The sequence below is a fragment of the Scleropages formosus genome, chromosome 10 (assembly GCF_900964775.1).
Source record: "Scleropages formosus chromosome 10, fSclFor1.1, whole genome shotgun sequence".
In the NCBI taxonomy this organism is placed as follows: Eukaryota; Metazoa; Chordata; class Actinopteri; order Osteoglossiformes; family Osteoglossidae; genus Scleropages; species Scleropages formosus.
In genome coordinates this window covers 24098319-24122042 of record NC_041815.1, presented here as the reverse complement: position 1 = coordinate 24122042, position 23724 = coordinate 24098319, and the positions used below count along the sequence as shown (strand labels likewise).

The following is a 23724-nucleotide window of genomic DNA, read 5'->3' as shown; positions in this document are numbered from 1 at the left end:
CACTTATGGAATGCCAGATTAAATGCATTATCGAAAATAAATGCATTTAGTATTTTGCACATCCACAAAGTTTTCAAGACAATAGAAAAGATGGATTTTTTTGCTAAAAATCACCTAATCTCCCAACTCAGAAGTGCTGGAGAAAGAGAGAATAAAAAGAGATCTGCATTTGGAGCCTTTAGAAGCAGTTCTCCTTTCTCTTACTGTTAGTAAACTGCAAAGAACAAAAAAGTGGGAAGCTGTTAAAGCCCCATATCAAGCATGAGGAGAGATTTGACAAAATGAGATTCCTGAGAGCTTTGGATGACAAAATGAAAAAAAGTGGTCCGTAAGAAAATAGCCAACAATTAAATATTCTAATTCTAAAACTGAATGATTGAAGAGAATAAAATCTGTTTTGAATGAAAAAACTGCATATATTTAAAGAAAGAAGTCAAGGCCACAGCAGTAGAAAATTAAGCTATAATACCAAATTATGTAAATTTATATATAAACTATGAAATATATATAATACCACCTCATGCGGGTTTTATATTTTGTTCCTAAACAATGGCAAAAGACAATGACCAATATAGCCTTCTTATGAATGCGACAAAATTTTAATGGATTTTATCACCATTTACTTATGCCTTTTTGCCTCCTTCTTGGCCCATAAGGCGCCATTGATTGCGAATATTAAGCCCCACATTTGCCTTTTCTTCCCTCCTGCATTATTTTGGCTTTAATGTTTTTATTTGTATTAATCCGGGCCAGGCCTTTGAGCAGGTGTACTCAGCCAAAGGCTTTCCCACGATCCTGGGGCAAATCCACAGCTCCTGTCCCCGTCCCTAGAAGGCAGCCATCTGTTTGCTTATTGTGAGCTTGCGAGGGTCACTGTCAGCTGCCGAGGAATATCCAACATTCCGAAACAAAACCCCCGGAACAGGGAAACGCAACGCCCACCTGCACGGCAACAAGCTTCTCTGCGCTCCTTTTAAAAGCAAACCAACGTCCATAATGCCACTAACATTCATCAGCCGTTATACAGCAATGAGTCGTTGATACTCATAAAATAAAACCTTATTCTCACTGTAGCTCTTTTCATCTATAAATAAATAATTTGAAGAGTTTAAATCAGCTATCTTACTTCATAGTACTCTACAATAGATGTTTAATTAGTTCCACATAGCATTTTCAGCCCAGAACCATTATAAAGTTAAAATCTGGATTAAATAATTTTTTAATGCTTAAACATAACAAGAAAAAAGTAATTTAAAAAAATCAATTGTCAGCCTTAACCTTAGAAAAACTACAGTGGAGTATGAGAATGAAATGTTTTCTGGCCACATTTTTAGATGCGTTTAAAAATGTTACAAAAACACAAGGATGAAACCATTCAGTGATTTGCGCTTTTATTACCTTGTTAGAAAGGTAAAAGTTTTACTAAAAGAATTATAAAAGAAAATAGAGACAGAAAAAGCGGTTTGGCAGCTGGAAATACATTACTCTCATGCTCTGTCAAACTTATAATAAGATTGGAGAGCTGAAAGGCAAGCGGAATCCTAATTGAAAAGCCAATCCCACCGAGGAAAATTTTAACAATAGAGTTTTTGGCCCTGTCACACAAACCTTGACCCCTAGCCTTTCACAACAGAACCTTGAAGAAAACATATTTCTTCATTAGCCCAAAAAGCAATGTACACCTAAAAGAAATAACGGGTACAAATCATGCACACAGGACAGAGAAATAAGTTATTCTGAAATAACGGCTTCTAGACTTCAGAAGGCATCATGTGACACCCGCTCATCCTCTCTCTCTCTCCCCCTCTTTTTCCTCTCTCCCTCGCAAACGGCTGTGCACTAATGTTTCATTTCACTCTGAAAGAACCGGGTCCCGCTCATGTGGATATCGTCTGAGGGCCGCCTTCGCTCACAATGTGCGACACTGCTCGGTGCGGGAGCATGAGAACGGACCCTCCTGAATAGCGAGGTTTTCATACTCGGCCCGTAACCATGGAAGCAGATGCCTGGTCTCCCTGCCCTCCTTACCTCCTGGCAGTCACGGGTCTGCTCCCCATTGTGATGGGGGGTACGCCTCGGTCTTTCTTCGCCGTGACCGAACTTGCCTCTTCTTCAAAGGGAGCGGTCCGGCAGGTCACCGGTCTAGACTTGTTTGCACGGTCCAGGGAGCAGCCTTGAGGTAACCCCCCTTTGCACTCTCAAGCTTCAGCACCACCAGCCGCGCGACTGCAGACTGCGGGGGGGGACATCGGAGATCTGTATTTGAAAAGGAGCCCCGTCCGATTTTGCCATTGTGCCTTTTCACTCATCGATCGAATGAATATCGAACCTTCTGTCGGTGCATGTGTGAAACAGATAGCTTAGCAAGCATTTTTCTGTTCAAACCTGTGTTGTGAGCCAAACGTGTCTCTCTCTCTCCCTCCCTCACTCCCTCTCTCACCTCTACTTTTTGTGTGTGGGATTTTCAGATCATCTTTGTAATTACTGTCTTGTTATAACTTTTATTTGCACTTGGAAAGAGTTTGACTACAAAGTTCAAGACATGAAAATGGCACTAACTTGTAATTTTTTTACTTAAAAACATAATTTTTTCATATTTTTTTAGTTTTTATGCATATATGTGTCTCAGTTTGAAACACTGCCACTAATATACCCTAATGATAATGTTAAACTTGAAAATATTAAACTGTAAAAAGCAAAAAGTATAACAATAAATACTATGATGTACAATAATTATTAGTTTAATTCATAGCATTGTTTATTTATAGTGGAAAATTATTTATTGCAAAGTTACTGCTTTTCAAATTGAAACTGCTTTCTTTACCACCAGGACGAATACACGCTGGAATATGTGAAAATATATTACAAAATACATTGTTTTTTATTTGATTACTTCTCATTTATGTTCTAGGAATTCTGAAGTTCCTTCACAAGGTGAGTCCCTTATATTAAATAGCAATATATTTAATAATGTATATATGCTTTTTGAAATAAATTTGTATTAAGTCATTAGAAATAAGGCACTGAGAAAAAAATAACTGATTTTCTGAATAATACAGACAGCACATGTTGACTATACTAAACTCATTTGGCTACATCAGCACTGCCTTATTTTGTATGTAATGTAGGCCAACGACTCCTTATTAAATTATCAATAAATCAACTGAGAAGATGTAATGTAATGTAAACACTCCATTTGCCTGTACAGTGATGATATGTACAAATCTGTTGACAAGAAGCTATATCACACAACCATTAAGGCCAAAAAATGTTCAGAGATATAAGTTTGACCATTACAGAATTAAAACCTTTGTACAGTTTGTATATTCAGTTGTGTATTAATAAAACAAATTGCGAAAGGCTGTTCAAAGATTAGTCCAAGAACTTAATAACACTACAGGATGGCACTTGTGAAATAACAGAAAAATAAAAAAATATTTAACATTCATTGCATCCTAGTGGGGATTCTAGCATTTGTGTTGTGTTAGGATCACCTAACCGTGTGTTTTTTCTTCTCCATTTTGGACTGAAATAAAAGAATTACAAGGTTACCAAACTACACTCAAGACTCGTTGCTATGGATGTGTGTGGGGGTGGGGGGTGGACTAAAGACAGAAACAAAAAGGAAAAAAGTAAATCAAATTCAAAGGCAGCATAAGGAAAAGGACAACTGGGGTGAAAAGACCATCATGGGAAATTTTAGGCTGCCTAGATAAGGCTACAAGCCGGACAGGTAGAAAAATACAGGAGAACTGCCAATGTCCAGTGTAATTAAAAGTAGAACACATTTTAACTGGATACATGAATGGAAAAAATAGGCAAGGGCATTACAAATGAGCTACGCTAAACTAAAATATATTTTACAGCAGCAATGTTAGTCAGGCTTAAAATTCTTTTCTACCAAATGTTAAAATAAAACATACCTAAATAAACAACAAACTGAAAAAAATAAAATTCTCTTCAACTAAAAAAGCAGTAAATGAACAACATCCTGATGTCATATAGACCTATATTTATAGGATAAATACAAGTACACGCACACACACACACACACACACACACACACACACACACACACACACACACACACACACGCCCGCAAATTTCAAATAAAGGAAAATAAAAAAGAAAAACACAAAAAATTAGCTCAATATAGTACGGCTTTTGCGTATTTGTTATTACGATGCTAAAATTTCTATGTAAAACTCCCACCAAAAGTTCTAACCTACATATATTCTTCATTCCTTACTGCAGAAATTACAGACCATTTGTACAACATTGCTGGCTTTCTGAGAAGAAAATACTATATACTGTTAAAAATAATGATAAATGCCATCAGTTAAAATTTTTTAAAATATGTTAATAGATGGGAAAACTACTTTTTCTTCACATTTTTGCATACATTTTGCACATTTTTGCAATAAAAAAGTTTGTTTAGAAAAATATGAACAGAACTAAATATGAAAGTGCTAATTTATTAACTGGAATTACTGTACGTTTTGAAACAATTTAATATTAAATCAGTTCATCTAGTAGGAACAATATTTACTTATCAAACTTATTCATTTTATGTGAAAGGATTCTAACATTTCACATACATCTTTTCAAACCCAAGTCTAGAAAAATCTTTTACTTGAACCTTGTATCTCAATTCAGTGTTTATCATTTCTTAAATCATTTAAACTACATTTATAAAATGAATCTGAAAAGTTAAGAAAACAGAGATTTAAGCATTATAAGCAAAGGGAAGCTTTGTACTGTTCATACAGATATTAACCAAAAAAAGGTATTTTGCAAAACGTATTTGATACCTCAAGATTTTTCCATTACTATAATTTGTTCCATGACTATAAAATCCCCAAATTACATCTTCTCATTTTTTTAAATTTTTCTTTAAAAAAAAAACAATTAAGAATGACAGAATTATCTAAAATAATAACATAAAATGAAATTATTCTATGCACAGAAAACACCGACCTAACAAACAAATGGGACTTTTATGGTCATGTATCTGAAGCCCTCCCTCTCTGTTGTTGAACGCTCTTTTGTATCCATTGGCTCACAAGTCACTTTAGAGAAAAGCATCTGTGAAATGAATAAATATAATTCTAAACTTAATTTTATTTCTGCTGTTGGCAGCCACAGCACAGACAACTTGGAGAGATGCAATTTAATCTATAGCTTAATTTACACAGGTAACTTTCATGCAAGTTCTCGAACAATTCAGTACACACATTTTCCATGCATTATTTCTGAAACAAAAATCCTTATTGCTCTAGTGAAGTAGAGTGAAGGGGCACAAAGTGTGAGAGGCTGCAGGTTCAGGATGACGTCTCAAATGCAGGAGAAATGGGTGGGTAAGTGGATTGGGGGGCTTTTGATTGGAACAGACAGGTCAGCCTGGAGACGAAGCTACCACACGCAGAGTGCCACCCGGGCGGGAACAAAAGCTGAAAATGGAGTCAGGGGCCGTGCCGGCTCAATGTCTAAGCCTTTCCTGTGAATTGTTCCCTTCCCACACTGGTGATACTCAATGGTGGCAGCCTTCGCGCGAATAGACAGAGGTACTCTGAGTTGTAACCATCACATGCGGTCAATGTGACGGTCATCCTACCACTACAATGGCGAAATCAACCTGGCGAATAGCACGTGTATTTTAAACTGAAGTATACTTTCTAAAAAATAAAGCTATTACAAAATGTAAGACCATTAAGTTTGGCTTTCAAATTTTCTATTGTGCTCAAGAAACACACGGTTGGATGGCTCTGAATGGGGGAATAAACGGGTTGGGCTCAGAGTTGCAGGAGAATTTTCTTGTGGGATATGTAAATGGCAAAACACTCCACCACCATAACTGGAAAAATCTGAAAATATAAATGAGATTTTTCTTTGCATGCATTTAAAGCCTAATCCAAATGGCTTTTTTATCATTTGACGAACATGAAAATCAATCATGAAAAAAAATATCACCACTACAGATAACTGTAGGAAATTAAATTTCCTTTGATAGTCACTAAATTACCAATAATAGGCAAACTTTTGGAGTGTAGATTCTGAGCTATAATGTAAAGTCTGAACATGAACCACAACAAAACTAGTAACAATAATAATAACTAATAAGAAAAAGCACTATTAAAACATTTGATTCATTGCTTCCGAGTTCCATCTTAGCTATTTAAACAAAAATGTGTTCTTTTCTTTCTCATTTGCATTACATATGATAAAATTGCCAAGTGAACAAAAAAAAATCTGTTACAAACATAAAATGTTAATTTCAGAAATAAATTCTTTTAACAACTAAACACATGGACAAGTGAGATGATCCCATTCTCACCCTGACAAAGTAAAAAAAAATACATAATCTAGTAAAACTATTATGACCCTAGCAACCTTTAAATTAATATTAAAATTACTGTTTTCAGATACCACAATCTCTGTTTCGAAGCAAACACATCAACCCTTTACCTTAGCACTAAATTTCAGATAAAACCTGTGAAATTCATTAACTGTTCTCACTTTAATTGTGATTAAATAACACAGTGTTGCTGTGCAATTTCTAATTTATGATTTTGGATCTTTCGCTAACACCAACATTACCCATTAAAGAGCTTGTAATAAACCAATTAAGAAGGATATCATTTGGAGCAAACCTGACTGCATTTTGCTTACAATCGTACAGCAGTTTGATCTCTCAAATAAGTGGGAAAAAAAGGTTTTTATTCATTCACCAGAAAGCCCTGGAATCCATACAAAGACTATCCATCACATTTGTGTCTTAATTGAATGACACCACAATGTAATCGATAAAACATAACAAGAGACAGCTGGGCATTTCGCCCCTTGCTAAGTCTGCAGCACTCTCGTTCAGGACTGCTCCGTGACCAGGAAGCACAATAAAGGGTCTGATGAGACTGAGGCCTGGTCCACAAAGGAACCCCACCCTTCATCACAGAAAAAAATGGGATGCTGCCAGGCACAAGGATACCCATATAAATTCAGAAATACCTCCAACTCCTAAAAAATCAGGACCCGCCCATGCAGACACCCTTCCCCAAAATCTATGTTTTTTCTTTTCTTTTTCAGTTCTGGACATTTCCCCCATTTGGCTGGCTGACAGGCATCTGATGTGACCTCAAAGCTCGAATGTGCAGGTTCGCCAATGAAACCCGCCAGCCCAGCTGCGCTTTCCTCATGAGCCGAGGGCTGAGATCGCTCAATGCATTATTTATAACTTCATCAGCGGCGTAAAAGTGAGGGCTGATAATGCGACCGGACTCTGTTTCTCCCTCTAATGTACCTTGGCTTCTGCTGGCCTGTGATTACATGGCCCTGCCAGGTTCCAACACTGCTGCGTTTTCGTCGCTGCTAACCCCCAAAATACACACACACGCTGGCCACCCTACTTCCCTCATCTTCTTGCCCCGTTTGCTCTCACAGACCCCTCACTGTCCATACCTTCCAAAAATCTTTGCCAGGAGGAAACAGTTGCTATAAAGCAAAGCTTAATTTATAGGAGGCCAGCACTATGGCCCTGTCTTGATATGGGTCCCTGTGTCCATCTGCCAGTGCACCTTAAGTGATGAAGTAATAAAAATCCTCCCTAGTACAGTAAAATGTGAAGTAATTTTAGATACCATTTGAGCTCAATGGGTCTATTAGGAAAGCATCAGAATTCCCATTCACCACAAAATATTTTGCTTATGTTCAGTCCTCCAAATTATCTTCGTATGGAATTCACTGGAAATATAAAAAAGTCTTGCAATACGATTGAAAACTTAAAATATACAGTGCAGCTGTAAATATTACACTTAGTTATAAAACATCCTATCACTTGAATAATGCAAAGCAAGCACTGCACACATACAACATTTGACCTTATTTTGGAAATCAGATCAACTCCCCTATAGGTTTTCCCCAGATACTGCTAGCAAATTTGCATTCAAAGATACAATTTAAAATTCACATTAGTGGAAAAAAATTATCACAGATCACCACTGTAATTTTGAGATCAGCTTCTCTGCCCTTTGGGGGGTGGCATGGTGGCGCAGCGGGTTTGGCTGGGGCCTGCTCTCTGGTGGGTCTGGGGTTCGAGTCCTGCTTGGGGTGCCTTGCGGCGGACTGACGTGCTGCCTGGGGTGTGTCCCCTCCCCCTCCAGCCCTGTGCCCTGTGTCGCCAGGTTAGGCTCCGGTTTGCCACGACTCCGCTTGGGTCTAGCAGTTTCAGACAATGCGTGTGTTTTAACTGCAATACCTAAGATGTCCTTTTTATTGGTCTTCAACCTGCAAAAGCAACACCACATTTTCACACCACTGAAGGGAACTGATGAAAAAAGCTCCTTTTCTTTCAAGAACTGTGAAGCATTTACATTTATTTATTTAGCAGACGCTTTTCTCCAAAGTGATTTCCAATGTAGTGCTATCAGCCCGCAAACCTTATTCGCCAAGGTGACTTACACTGCTAGATACACTACTTACAATGGGTCACTCATCCATACATCAGTGGAACACACACACACACTCTCTCTGTCACTCACACACTATGGGTGAACCTGAACAGCATGTCTTTGGACTGTGGGAGGAAACCCACGCAGACACAGGGAGAACATGCAAACTCCACACAGATTGAGCAGGGATCGAACCCACGTCTTCCTGAACCACCCAGGCGCTGTGTCACCATGCCGCCCCAAACAAAGAAACAAAGAACAGGACAGCAGAGGAGAGATCTTTAACCATCCTGAACACATTCTGCAACAAAACCAGCACAAAAAATGCCTACGACCTCCATCGCTTGACAAACAAATAGCTTCTCTCAATGAGCTTGTTTTTTCTCTGGCAGATAACAAAAGGATGTCTCCATTATCTGGACACACAAAGGGCCGTTAAAGCATTTAATTATCTGAAAACAAGTAAATACCCTCCATTTACATGACAAGACAGTACTGGTTGTGGAGTGTGTTCCTCACAAGTCGGCCCACAAAAGGGTGGCAATCGTCGAAGAGGACCTGCCCCTCCAGAAAGACACTCAGACTCGCAAATTACGTCGTATCAACAAGCCTCCCATCTGCTTTTCCAATTAATTGGGCTTTAAATGAGCTGATGCAGGTGCAAAATAACACCTACCATTCAAAAAAGGTCATGTAAACACAATTCATTGCACAGATGACCTTGGCATTTCAGAGAAGTTGGCTACAAACCTCTGTAAATTACTACGATAACCAAATTCTGCTCATGTAAAGAGTGAAGTAAACCAATACATGGAAACACACAATAAGACAAAAAATAAACACAGAACAAAACAGTCTTTTAAGTGAAACATTTTGTATACAGCTATCATGAATATATATATATTTTTAAAAATCAGGTCTGGGAAATTGTGAAATGTAAAACTGCATCATAAAAACTTTCAATTAAATAGGAAAATGCATAATGAATACAAAAACAAAATATTTTTTTGCTTTACATGCATTTATAATGATGAACAGAAGTCAAGTTCAACAATTCTAACAGAAGCTAAAAAGGTAAAATATTAGATTTATAGAATATAAAAATAATAATAATATTTTTCTTAAAAATAGTCTTAACTATTATTATAATATATTCTGTATATATTATTTCACAATAGGAAAAAAATCACATAACTATTTCAAATACCTCAATTTGTTCTCATCAACAAAAAGCAATTTGTAAATAGAACTTTCACATGTAGAATTTTGCTTAAGCTCTGATTAATTTTTAAACCCTCAGTTGTAATTCTTAAAAACAGTTGTACTACTTCAATTAAAGAACCCACATTTTCAAGTTTCAAGCACCAAATCTTATTATAATTATTATTATTATTATAATGATTATTGCTGTTGTTGTTGTCGTATAAACTGGCATGGCTGAAAGAAAAGTGTATCATGAGATGGATCTGTATATATTTTATGCAATAATATCCTGTGACTCATCAAAACAGTGATCAACAGTGAAGCATCACTGATTTCACAAAAAAGGGCTAGGTTTGAAAAATCTGCCCAAACACATTGTGCATTTAAATCCAAACCACTTACTGTAAAACCTCTATGGTTACTTTTTATTTAGTTGATGCTTTTATGATGGTATCTACTAGTAGCAGATAAGGCCATTATTAAAAAAACCTAAATAATTATTTAGACTTATGAAATTATTAGGTTGAATATGAAAGTGCAGTCTTCTCAAAAGGCAATTTCAGTAGAAGGATGACAGTTACTTTAACTTGTCTTATTTTAGTATTGCTTTCATTGACCTTAAAATGTAAAATTTATCAGCACTTCATATGACTAATGATACAGTTTAAAATTATACAGCAAAAACATTTAATTAATTAAAAACTACCATAAGATGAAAGTGTTTTAGGTTTAAACTGAGTTCTCTGCTACAGCAAAAGATAGTCAGTGAAATGCTGATTAAAATAAAGTCAGTTTAGTTCTTTTGTTTTTACTGAAAATGGAAAGGTAGCCAATTACTAATTCAGAATCAACATACAAACTAAATAAAAAACTAATAAACTTAAGAAAATATGAATTTAAATTAAAATCAGTTTAGATATGTGGCTTTCATTATTCAGACATTAACAGAAATGGTTATTTTATTATATAACTCACACCTTTTAATTACTATCTCCCATGATATGTCTGTACATTTTTAAAAGTATTTGAAAAACTTAAGATTTAAGCACTAGATTACAGAAGCCCAATTAATAAAATAGAGTAAAAAACAAAATAATCTAAGAAATGAAAATTGCCAATTAATCCTTCAGTTCTAATTTCATTTGTCACATTTATGGAAGTAAAAAAAATTATAACCACATGGTTTTGGTATGTGGCAGAGAGCCTGAGATTCAAAAAGTAAACATGAACATGAGGGAGGGAGCTTCAATCTAAATCAGGTGCTGCACATGATGGGGGGCAGGACAAAAAAAGGACAGAGAGGTGAAAAAAACATTTGAGGAAGGAAAAGAACGGGTGGTGAGGAGGGTGGGGGAAGAGGCGGAGGATGAGAGAACGAGCAAAGCGCTCGGCGCTGAGGTCTCCGGGACTGGGGCGGGCTCCCTTTGTGCGCCGTGCAGGAATGTGCCAGCTTTTCATTTCTCCTTTTGTGTCCGGGACCTGGGCCCTGGCAGTGTCTTAAGCCACACGGGGTCAGGGCAAACACAGGACCGCATTCACGGACAGATCAAGTTTATGTGAGAATCTGTTCCTCCTTCGCCCCACATTTCCATATGAATTGTTAATAAAATCTTGGCCCCGGGAGCGACAGATCCCATCAGCGGGGAAGTCATGCAGAGAGTCTGGTTAAAAAATTGCTTTATCTCACGTGTTCTTTGCTGAATAGACGCAGCCACGGAACCCCCCTACCCCCCACACACAGACCCCTCACCCCTTGTCTCACATTGTGCCTATCTCAGTCATACGCACATCCTAAACCAACCACATGCATAACCTCTTCTTCACCTATACTGCTCTGTCAGAATCAGCTTTTAATACGGGTCAAAGCCTGATGACAGCTCTGAAGCATGTGTACAAACACACTTGCACATGCGCGCACGCACACACACACACACACACACACACACACACGCACACACACACAAAACCCCAGTCTCATGAGCCTCTGAAACAGCACTCCTGAGCACACATTTTGAAGTCAGAAGAGAACTAAATGTGAAAAACAGACAGGAGTCCCTGGTGGGGAGACGGGATTTGAGGGGATGATGCACTCGAAATGCATTCCGTCATTTCTCAGCTCCACTTCCTCTTTACCCCCAAAACACAGCCTCAGGAAAAATATGAATGAGGACTGACAAGAGAAAAAAACTGATACCAAGAGAGGGAGAGACTGGGAGAGAGGGATATTGCAGAGAGAGGAACAAGAGAACAAGAGGCCTGCATACACCTCATTCCCTGACCCCCCTTCACAGCTGGGCAGGCCAGCAAGTCAACCCTACGCTGGATATGGCACGTGTGCCTTCTGACCCTGCCACCCTTTCCCAGCAACCCCCTAACCCCCACAGCTCTCTCCCAACATCCTCTGATGTCAGACTGGCCCCCTCCCAGCTTCCTTGCACAGGGCTACTGGGCTCCTGATGAAATGATACTGAAAACTGTACTCTGATGCAGGACTGGTCAGGTGATTGAGTACATGTAAGTGTTTGTGTGTGTATGTGTGGGCACAAAGGATAAGAGCAAAGAAAGGAAGAAAAGGAACTAGTAGGAGCAGCCAGAGGCTTGTGAGTTGTGCTAACTGCCCTCTCCTCAAAGACTACCTTGCAGGACCCCAAACGGCAAAATCAACCCCCCACCACAGTTCTGGTGAATGTACAAACTGTTTACACATATCAGCCAACTCATACTTTCACTGTTTGTTGTGAAGGTAGTACAAGCTTAAGACAGAACTAGGATTTGAGGTAAAATATAAACACGTGCTTTCCCTTATTTAATAAACAATTTTATCACTTTATGAAAAGCATACTTGGGTACTAGAAAATAAAGCCCTTTATATATAAAGAACAAATGCTCCCTTATAATGTCAGTGAATTACTATATTTTATATTTAAAAAAATAAAATTGTAATATGCTGAAAACATGTATTATTATGATGCATCCACAGAACTATTTTGTTAAAATGTATCAAATGTTTATTATTATTATTATTATTATTATTAAATATATTATTTGAACAAATAGTATTCAAAATAAAAAGAACAGAGGTTTCAATGGTTTAGTAAAGAAAAAGAGGATATGGAATTTAACAATTCCAAAGTGTAAAACTAAATTGTATCCACTGCTTAGCTGTTCCTTTTAAAGAAACTTATTGTGTTTGAACCATTAATACAGCAGGGTATTCTCTATTCTCACTGGAGCAATTCAGGGTAAGTGCCTTGCTCCAGCACACTGCAGAAGGATCAAGGAGTGGGACTTGAAACCACAACCTTTATGATATAAGCCCATTAGCCTAACAGCTACACAACCAGTTGCCAATAACAGACTGTCATAAGTAAGACTTGATGTCAACATGATTTTACTGGTTCAAATATTTGGTGAGTAATAATAATAACATCAAACTTACACAACAATATCAACTACATAATAATATGAGTTCCACTTAATATTGTTTCAACATGTTACTGGGAAATGGTTTAAGGAAAGGCATTTTTAGCAAGTCTCTTGGTCACAAGAGTATGACAGATTCTTCCACATGTTGTAGTCTGACAGTACGGTAATCTTGTGCTCTGCAGATGGTAGGCCTTGGAAAAAAAAAAAAATCTCTGCATGAGGCCACACATGCAAAAGCTTCCAGTTATATTTTGAATATAATATGACCAATACAGAAGACTAAAACTGTTAGCAGAAGGCTACAAAGCCTCTGGTTGAATGACCTACACAGAGCATTCCTTTACAGATACTTGTGGCCACCAAGCAACAGAACCAGTATAATCTGAACTCAGTTTCCGGGCTGTTTGTCTTTTCAAGTCTGTGTTTAATGAAAACAAGGCAGGCATTATCAGACATGCCATGGACCCACACAAAGATCATTTTGAAAAAAAATGAATGAGTGTTCATTGCTGGCAGAGTATGTCAATACATGGCTCTCATTTGGATCTACAATCTACTCCCACACTACCCCTCCCGCCCACCTTAGCCATCCCAGCTCAGTACAAACACACAGCTCAGAAAACACAGCTGAATTTCATTAATTAGCCATGTTAAATGGTAATGCAATATGTCCTCTGATGACCCCAACTGAAACTTTTCCCCTCTGATCCTTGATCTTCTGCCATAACTGAATACAGACAAAATTTGACTGCTGGCTTTGATTGCCTAGTGCATGTAGTAATTTTTCAGTGTTTTATTAGCATCCAATGAAAATAAAAATAATAATTAAAAAATGTGTTCTAACTCCATACACTGCTAATAATGTAAAACACAAATGCAGATGACCCAGATTACTCATATATGATTATTTTTAATAATGAGATTTTTATGTGGGAAGGATCTCTGTATAGAATTTCTGTCTATGACCACCAGCTAAATAATTCAATTAAAGATTTCAAAAACAGCAATCTGCATAGTAAAACAGATTCCAAATGTTTACATTTCTGAAAACACAACAGTAACAGCATGGACCAAGTGTAAAAGTTGTACTTTTACCAAAGTTGTACCAGGCCCAATTCTTCCTGTTATCTGCTGGCCAAGTACAAAAATCAGTGCCTGTGGAGGACTATACCAGGCGAAAGAAGAAGAGGGCACTGCCAGCTGCTAGAGGAATAAAATAAGATCATGACTTAACCACTGTGTCATTTATATGATCAAATGAAGGATTATAATTCACATTCAGCTGTAACCAACAGACAAAGCAAATGCAATGGAATTTCAAGTTCAGTGTGATGAGCAGCTTTCTTACGGAGAGCTACAAAGACTAAATAAATGGCAGTAGTGGCTGCTGTTTATGGTGGATGTTATGTTATTATGTTACCGTGGACCAGAAGAAATGCTATTTCACTCCGATGTATGTTCTAAACGGGGGTGCGGTGGCGCAGTGGGTTGAACCACAGTCCTGCTCTCCGGTGGGTCTGGGGTTCGAGTCCCGCTTGGGGTGCCTTGCGACGGACTGGCGTCCCGTCCTGGGTGTGTCCCCTCCCCCTCCGGCCTTACGCCCTGTGTTGCCGGGTTAGGCTCCGGTTACCCGTGACCCCGTATGGGACAAGCGGTTCAGAAAATGTGTGTGTGTGTGTATGTTCTAAACATATTGTGGAAGTGACAATAAAGTGGATTGACTTTCATTACTGTACAATCTGCTGCTTTAACTGCGGTGACTGGGTTTTGACGGACTGGCCTGAAAACGTAGGCCAACATAAGACGGACCTGCTGCTGCTACAGAGTGACTGTACCCGTGGGTCTACAGGCATGCGGTGAGGAAACATGTCACTTTTCCATAAATAACGAGAAGGGGCAATTATTTCAGACTTGAGTGCATATACACACACACATGCAAACACCAATACATGCACAAACAATTATAATGCTTTTTATTACAAAATTATATTTAAGATATTTTGTATTTTATAGTGTAATTGCCATTTCTGTCATTCAGCATTGATGTGCAGAACGAGAATTAATTACATCAAAGAACTTAATGGGAAAAAAAAACTGTAAAAAAGTAGCTGTTTTTGAACATGATATGTAAAAAACAACATGAGGACATCTGACAGTCCACATTTTTTATCATTTCATTATCTTGCCTTAAATTTATTTTGGGGGCACAATCTGCTCACATCCGACGGCAAATTTAATAGGTCCCCTGGACGCAAAACCAGACCGGTCAATATAAAACCAGACAAGCAATTACTTCACACCCTGCTATCTCCAGCCGCTGTAGACGGGATGAGCACAATAGCTGAGGCCCAGGCAATATTAGGTTTCCACTTCCCTGCCCCCCCACCCCATCCCCCTTCACTACCTCCCAAGACCCCTATCCACCCTACATTCGGCCCACTCTCATTCCCCCTGTCCCCCCCAACCCCCGTCTGGATGGACTCGCTCCAAGCTCACGTATTACATTAGCCTCCGTCACCCCTAAGCTTATCTTTTAACAAGCATATTTCCCCTCCTTTGCCAACCTTTTTGTTTCGTTTTGTACACAAAACGGCTGTGGATAGCTGAACTAGGCATTCCCTTATAAGCTCGCATATGTTTCCCAGTCCAGCCACACCCTTTGGCCTTTTAAAGGCATTTCTTGAACCATGCAGGTTAATGGGCACAAAAAAACACTACGGTACCAGCGAAAATAGAATTACAGAAAAATGAAAACTTTATGCAGAATAAAGATTCATTAATAAAACCTCCAAATTGTTGATACAAGGCTCAAAAGCATAAACTTTACAATTTATTTTAAGATTTACTGAATGCAGACATCAGTTTAGTGTTTCTTAAAAACTGGTTTAGTGTAGCCTGAAAAATCCCATTGTGTACTACTCATGATAAAATCTGTTATACTATTAAAACTGGAATTAATTTGTAACAAAAAAGCATTTACTTGTTCTTTTGTTCTGGTCTCAGAAGCCAAAGTAAACAACAAGCATCCTTCTAATTGAAATGCTACTTTAACATGTCATTTGTTTGCATAAACTAAAACTCTTATCAAAGTGGTGTTTGTTAAAACTAGTTTATTATTGGAATTATGCAGTGATTATTTCCTTAACTTCCAAGTTTTCTGAAAGGTTGGCAAACAGCCCATTATTGCAATTCACCAAATTCCATATTATATTAATATTTTCTTTTTGAAAGAGATGTCATAATAAGAACAACTATTATAAATGAATGCCAAAATGCTTGAGTAAAACTAAACATTAAATAAAGTTATATTAACAATATCACAAATGATAGGCAACCCATAGAAAACTATTTAATCTATCATTTAAGAATTATGAAAGGCAAACATATTAGTCATTTTATCAAAAAGTCTAGTCAAGGAAACAAATATGAATTTTGAAAGTGCTCAAAGAACAAACTATACAAAAAGAAATAGCAACACTGGTAACTTCAAGCAGATGAACTGCAACTCAACAGGTCCATGTACATTCCTCATGGGAAAAAAATATTAATGTATAGGATTGATTTTTAAATAAAGTACTATATATGAACAGCATAATCTATATCTGTGTGATTATTTAGCAATTGGGGGGTGCGGTGGCGCAGTGGGTTGGACCACGGTCTTGCTTTCTGGTGGGTCTGGGGTTCAAGTCCCGCTTGGAGTGCCTTGCGATGGACTGGCGTCCTGTCCTGGGTGTGTCCCCTCCCCCTCCAGCCTTACGCCCTGTGTTACCGGGTAGGCTCCGGTTCCCCGTGACCCCGTATGGGACAAGCGGTTATGAAGGGGTGTGTGTGTGTGTGTGTGTGTGTGTGTGTGTGTGTGTATTTAGCAATTTAAATCACCAAACTTTCATATGTAAAATTTTAAGGTCGTACTTTACGTGTTATAATATAGTTTCAGTACATATTTCACCTTAACTTTACAATTACCTTCTCACTAATTTATGTATAATTTAAAAAAAGAATTTAGTTACTGTAAAAATATAACTACATTTCATCAAGATTTCCAAAATGCATAAGCAGGAAATATACATTCTGAGTGAATGTAAGTACAAAATATCAATATTTCAGGTAAAAGGGTCAATGATAAATGCAAGTGTTTGAAAAATAAAGGGTTTGAAAAGAAAACAAAGGCAAAAAACACACAAGCAAACACACAAACTTATCTACATGGTATAGTGAGGTTCTGGATGGAAAATTACTTTAAATGTTATGAGATGCAATGCATCACTGCAAAGTACAGTTTACCTTGTCATTGTCTATAGGTTAATGGAATCCCTACTTAAGCTCATTTGACATGCATAATGGAAATAGTTAACCCCACTGTGAACTGTTTCAAGCATGGATAGTCCAACACCAAATATTTGCCTAGAAGTCGATTATGTCTCACTGCCAGCTCTCCACCAAACACAGACACAAGCACACACGGTGTAAAAACACACATCCCTGCTGCCTCAAAAACAATACAAAACATACAAATAATAGAGATGGCTTCCACAAGCATGGCTCCCTGCACAGCCCATGAAAGGACAATGCCAAGGTATTTAAATGCGCCCCACTGTCTCGAAGTGGTCCAGAACAAATGTGTTGCATCCAAGAAAACAGGTCCCCTGCTATGCTTCCGCTAAACGAGGAGGAAATTATCTCTCCCTGATTAGTATTTCAGCACCAACACACCAAGATACATCACATAAGTATGACTTTTCCTGTTAAATTTTTTTGTTTTGTTTTCCTTGGTCAGAGGACATCCTACTCTTGTGAAAACACGATTGTAAACAATTTTATACCATACCCATTAATGGAGTTTACCGAGAAACATCAGGTATCTTGCTTAAGCTCACAGTTACTGCTTCCCAAAAATAACTCTGCCAAATCACCACAGAATTTACGGGCTCCCTCTAGAATAATAGGAACTATTTCAACACGAAACCATAAGAACCCAAAATACACAAACTATTTAAAGAAATATTACAGACACCATGCCTAAAGAATCCTTTTGTTTTCTGACTAAAGAAATCCCCTCTCCACTGTTAAAAAAGAGGTTTTCTTAAAACTTTTCCTACAGCTAAAAACATTCTGGATCCAAGCTAATGACATTTTGTGACTAAGCAGGAAACACTACAGGACATTAAGGGAACAATTAGGGGAATAACGGATACTTCATATTGGCAGGAAAACAATAAAACTTGGACAAGAACCTTATCCATAGATATGAAACACCACACACAGTGACCTTAGTTTGCATCAAACAAAAACCAAACAATGAAGCTCCAAGCGGTACTAAACATATCAGGCTTGTTCATTTCTATATCCAGATTCACACAGCATACACTAATCCTGAAATTTACTAACATATGTAGCACAAAAACTGGCAGCATACATTACAATATAAAATAGTAATGTTAGCAAACTCAAAGCATTTGAGGTAATAAATACCTGCAGCCAAAACTCAGTCAAGGATATTTGGGCTACTGCTGGTGAGAAAGAGTCAAACTGGGAGGTTAACTTGAAGATGGTTACGAATCTGCTTCTTCAACAATGTGGGTTAGACCAAAAAGGCCATGTAATTTTTTCTGTGCCACTTTTGATTTCACACTTTGTAATGAATAGTGAGTACAGTGTCATGGTAAATGGACTACAGGCTCAAGTTACTGAGAATGTTATCTTCCAGTTAAGGCAGGACACTACTAGAGAACATGCGATCAATGTTCCGGTCATTTCAGTTCTTTTACAATGCTTAAGAAACACACTACAGGAATGAACAGGAAACTGCAATAGGGAAGCAATAACTGCAAAATGGCTACACAGTCACACCTGCATGTTTTCACAATGGCTAAAGGAACTGCAGTCTCAGTCACTTAAGTTAGTGTTTAAATAATACGTACTCTGGAATAAATCCTGAACACCCTGATGTCACCTCCAGCATTTCTGTTTCAGTGATAGACGTGAGATCTGGTGAAAATCTGCAATCCAAAAATTTCTAAATTGTATATAATTTTGTTTGACCATTTTCCTCACCCTTACACAGGGTATTATGTAACGGAAGACCTACATACCTGAAACGTATTAGTGAGATATTATTTGTATATCTTGTTTCTGACTTTGAAATAATTCATCAAAATCAATAATGACCTTGAGTACAGGAAAACCGTCACACAAAACTCAACCTTTACACTGCACAAACATAATAGTAATTCCTTGAACAAACATAAATGTTTACTTTAGTCAAAATTAAAGCAATGCTACATCTTTCAAACAAGAGCTGTCAAAAAGAACTAATGTTACAACTTGCTCTCTTAATACACTGTTGCAATTCATATGGTCCTCATTTTATAAAATCACCCCCAGAAATGAATAAATAAATTAAGTATACTCAAGTATTTATAATAATATATGTATGTAACTCAGAGCACAGTTCCTTTTTGTCCTTCTAGAGTTCCTCTTCAAGCTGCAAAAGCACCTGGTAGTAGAAGCTTATAAAACAGCACAGATAATCATGGTTTCCCTTCTTTGCCCTGTGAACTCTAAGGAGACAGATAATTTACGGCCTGCAAGGCTGACAGACTGCCAGTATTCTGTTCTGCCTGGGGCAGAAATGCTGAAAGGATGAAACTCCTGGACTAAGCGGTTAAATTTCAGCCTCTGTGGCATATGATCAACCGTGAGCTGCTGTGCAGAGAAAACTTTCACTTACTTCCTGTAATGTTCATGCAAAATTCGCAGCAGTCCTGTTGACACAAATTTTTCAATATATTTTGCTGATTAAAAGTTTAATGTGCTGGAAAGAAAGTTAAAATTAGTCCTTCCACAAAAGGGTTGCTCTCTTGTGTGTGGTCTAAAAAAGTTTCCACTTCAGCAGATATCTGTGCATCAGTCCAAACAAAATTATAGAGAACATTTTAAGTTTCATATATTCAACCATTTTCAAAGACTCTGCTGTCCATAACTGTCAGAAACCTGAGAGAAAAAGTGAAAGGAGCTAAATTATGGCTATAATTTGTGTTTTATTGCAACAAATTGACTACTTAAAATACAAGAGAAACAAAAGCCCACGACTGCTTCTGGTGCACTCAGGTAATACATCTGCAGAGTGGAATTTTAGGTTTAACAAATTGGTTGGAGGGATCAATAGCGACCTAACTAAATTTTGAGGACAATTATCTCCATGCATTTATACCAAAATGGAGATTGTAGATCATCAATATATATCTACCTCACAAAATAAGTTAATTAGCTCGTAGCTTCAGCTGGTTTTCATGCTGTAATTAAATAATTAACTAGATACTGACATTTCTTTTCATGCTAGCTACAGACACTTCCTTATTGCAGTGTGTAAAGTGTAACAGTTTGTAACACTCACACAGGCAAGGTTAGAATAATTTAAAAAACTACATTTACATAGATGTTGCCTTTCATCTCATATCTTGATGGAGTCCTTCAGCTTTAGCTGTTCTCTGGAGGATATTAACCGAGTTTAAGAGCTCAAGATCAGCCTCTAGAAGTTTCAAGTTTCACTAACATGAAGGACACAAGTAGCAGGACAGCAAAACTGAAATAAAGACAATTTAGGTGAAATAAGAGGCAGTTCTACTAATGTATTACCCTACTCAAGAAATTACATTGCTTTCATGGTTTAATAACCAAACACAATTTTTGATAATATTAATTTAATAATTAACAAAGCCCAAACCATTTACCATAGCGATGCGATAAGGACTAAAACAGATAATTAAAAAAGAGGTAGATAATAAAATGGTTATTCCAAGTAGGTTAAAATAAAAAAAGGCCATGACAGCTATGCCATTTTAACTGCAGCTAGCTACATCCTTACTTGGTCATTAGGCTAGAATGTGTAACAGCACTGGACCTTCTAAGTGGCATGATGTGCGTTTTGCAAAATCAAGACTTATACCTCCGGTCCACTTTGTGTAATCTTGATAAAATTTACTTGTAATGAATGTACAGTGAGTGTTATGGCAACAATAATATTTCAACAACACAGTATATGTACACACACACACACACACACATTTTCGGAACCACTTGTCCCATACAGGGTCGCAGGGAACCGGAGCCTACCCGGCAACACAGGGCGTAAGGCCAGAGGGGGAGGGGACACATCCAGGACGGGACGCCAGTCCGTCGCAAGGCACCCCAAGCAGGACTCGAACCCCAGACCCACTGGAGAGCAGGACCTGGTCCAACCCACTGCGCCACCGCGCCCCCGCACTATATGTATCACACTAAAAATGCAACATTTTACCAAAGAATTTGTGGAACCACAGTTCCAAGAGGTTTTTTTTTTTAAATCACTACACACAATCCTTATATAAAATATTTCCATGACTGAGGGCAATCAATGAATCAGAGATCACAAACATGTTCAAATGAAAAAATGCCCAAAGCAAGTTATTCAGAATTTGTTTCCACTGATTTCAAGTTAATTTTGTTACTAACCTCCAATAAGACCTGATAATTTAAAAGATAGGGTCCAGTACATTAAACATGTAGCCATAAACTAGCCTGGAAAGAATGAATTTCAACATTCTTTACAACATGTGACTATTAAATAACGCAATGCAGACTTGTTTTAATGGTGTCAAATGAATCCCAGATCCTATTGAACTGCAACCGAACCATGTGGTGTGGAATTTCCCAATCTGGAAACAGTAACTTTTTGGTGGATGTTCTGTTATGAAGTTTGAATTTCCTTCAAATCATTTTCATAGCTTCAGTGTTCATAGCAATAACAATAATAACTTTGTTTGCTTGTACTACTTCTATGATCAAGTACAATTTTTCGACTGTTAAAAGTAATGGGGATACAGAAAGTGTATTTACTCATCACTCAATACTCATTTCAGCAGCTATTTCATTACATTAAATAATTCCCAAACAATTTATCAGCATCTCACTCCAACTCACATATGACCAAACTACTGCTAAAAAAAATATTTTTCTGTTCTTCTCAAATTTTCTACTTTCTACTTCCCTTGTCTAAATTTTCAATTGGACAGAAGCATTGAGTGTGGTGCCCTGCCCTTTGTAGCTCACAATCCTGGAATTAAACATTACAAACATGGAAAATTATATCTTGTGAAAATGGTTTCCAGCTCCGGATGTACTGAGAACTGGAAAATATTACAGATGTGACACAAGCCTACAGCTGACCTGCATTGTTCTGATATGGTTAGGCCTCCTACACATTCCTGTACCATTAGTATTAATTGCTCAGCATTGTGCACTTACAACAAGTGAAACTTTCTATTTGGCTCTTTGGTTATACTCAAACAAAGGCTGAGGCTAGACTGCAGGCATTTTAATGTGCAAAAAACTAGCATAGACATTCTATAGAGTCCAATATACTCCATTCAAAAATACTTCCTAAAGTAAACAGAACCAAAGCCATCATTTATCAAAAATTATGAGTTATCAAGTACTCAAAATTATATAAGTGCACATACACTGAAACATATTATGAGTTACAAATACAGATATTATTTTATCAATTCTAATGAATTAATTTGAGAAAAAAATGGCTAAATTAAATTGAGCATTTTAACACTTTCAATGAAAGCTTCCAAAAACTGCAATTTTTTCAAAAAAAAAAATTAACTGTATACAAGTGTTCTCCATCATCACCAGAACTATTCTACAAATTTAGTAAAGAATATTTCATTACAAAAGAGAAAAGCTCCTCCAGTCAACCAATTTATTCGCTACGCAGGTGTTACAAAACTTCTAAAATGCCTTTGTAACAGAATCAGTGCCAATTTAATTTAGTTGTCTACAAAAAAGTAGGCCCTAAAATTTGAATTTTCTGAAATTTAACAACAAGAAAAGCAAAGCAAGCAGCGTGCTAAGTTCTCATTATTCTTCATTGACTGAGCTTCTGACTGTGCACACACATACAAACACCCACAGACCTTAGGCCATGACCCTCCATTTTGCCTGGAATTCAAGCACAAAGACTCCCATTCACAGTGATCCTCCACCTCACTTGAAAAGATAAGGTACTGATAGTCCGATGTTTACAGAGGAAAGGAGGACAGAAAAACTGCACAGGCCCGAATCAAAGCTCTGATACAACAGATGCAGCATGGAGAACGACTGCAAAATTTAAGAGAGCAAATGCACAGAGCATCTCTGCACTTCCGATAACTACACGTGTGCATGCAAGTTCAACAAAACAGGCTCCACATGCGTCACTCAAAAGGACAGAGCGAGAACTCACCACTAAGGGCGGGCCAGCGTGGAATCGAATCCCTTTCTTTTTCCACCTCTTGATCTGTTCTGTTCTGAATTTTTCGGGAGGGCTTCCGGACAGACCAAACAGAAACTTGGAGCTGCTAATTTGAGCCCCCTCCCCTCCCCAGAGGGAGAACGGGTCTTAACAGCCGGTCAGGCTGAGTGCCGGCTCCTGCTTTGTGCGGCTCTGCACCTTCACTCTTCCCCCTTCTCCAATCAGAGCCACTAATCCCACACAGCACAATGCAAAAGCAACCCAGAGGACGATCCCCTTAGAAAAGTAAAAAATAAAACTCTTGCAAAAAAAGCCATACACACAAGAGGGCTTCACAATACCGTCAGGACTTCTGGAGAAGCACGTTCAAGT

The 23724-nt window shown here is 37.8% G+C and overlaps 2 long non-coding RNA genes across 2 annotated transcripts in view; one reads left to right on the top strand and one right to left on the bottom strand.

The window, feature by feature from the left end:
* LOC108932459 (uncharacterized) overlaps positions 1 to 23724 on the bottom strand; it is a 62936-nt gene extending 39212 nt beyond the window's left edge. The window contains exon 1 of the long non-coding RNA XR_001965998.2: positions 23344 to 23724. This is a non-coding gene — a long non-coding RNA (uncharacterized LOC108932459). The remainder of the gene's footprint in view (positions 1 to 23343) is intronic.
* On the top strand, positions 1851 to 8044 carry LOC108932458 (uncharacterized). The gene is made up of 3 exons (XR_001965997.2): positions 1851 to 2179; positions 2912 to 2934; positions 7084 to 8044. It is a non-coding gene; the product is annotated as an uncharacterized LOC108932458 (long non-coding RNA).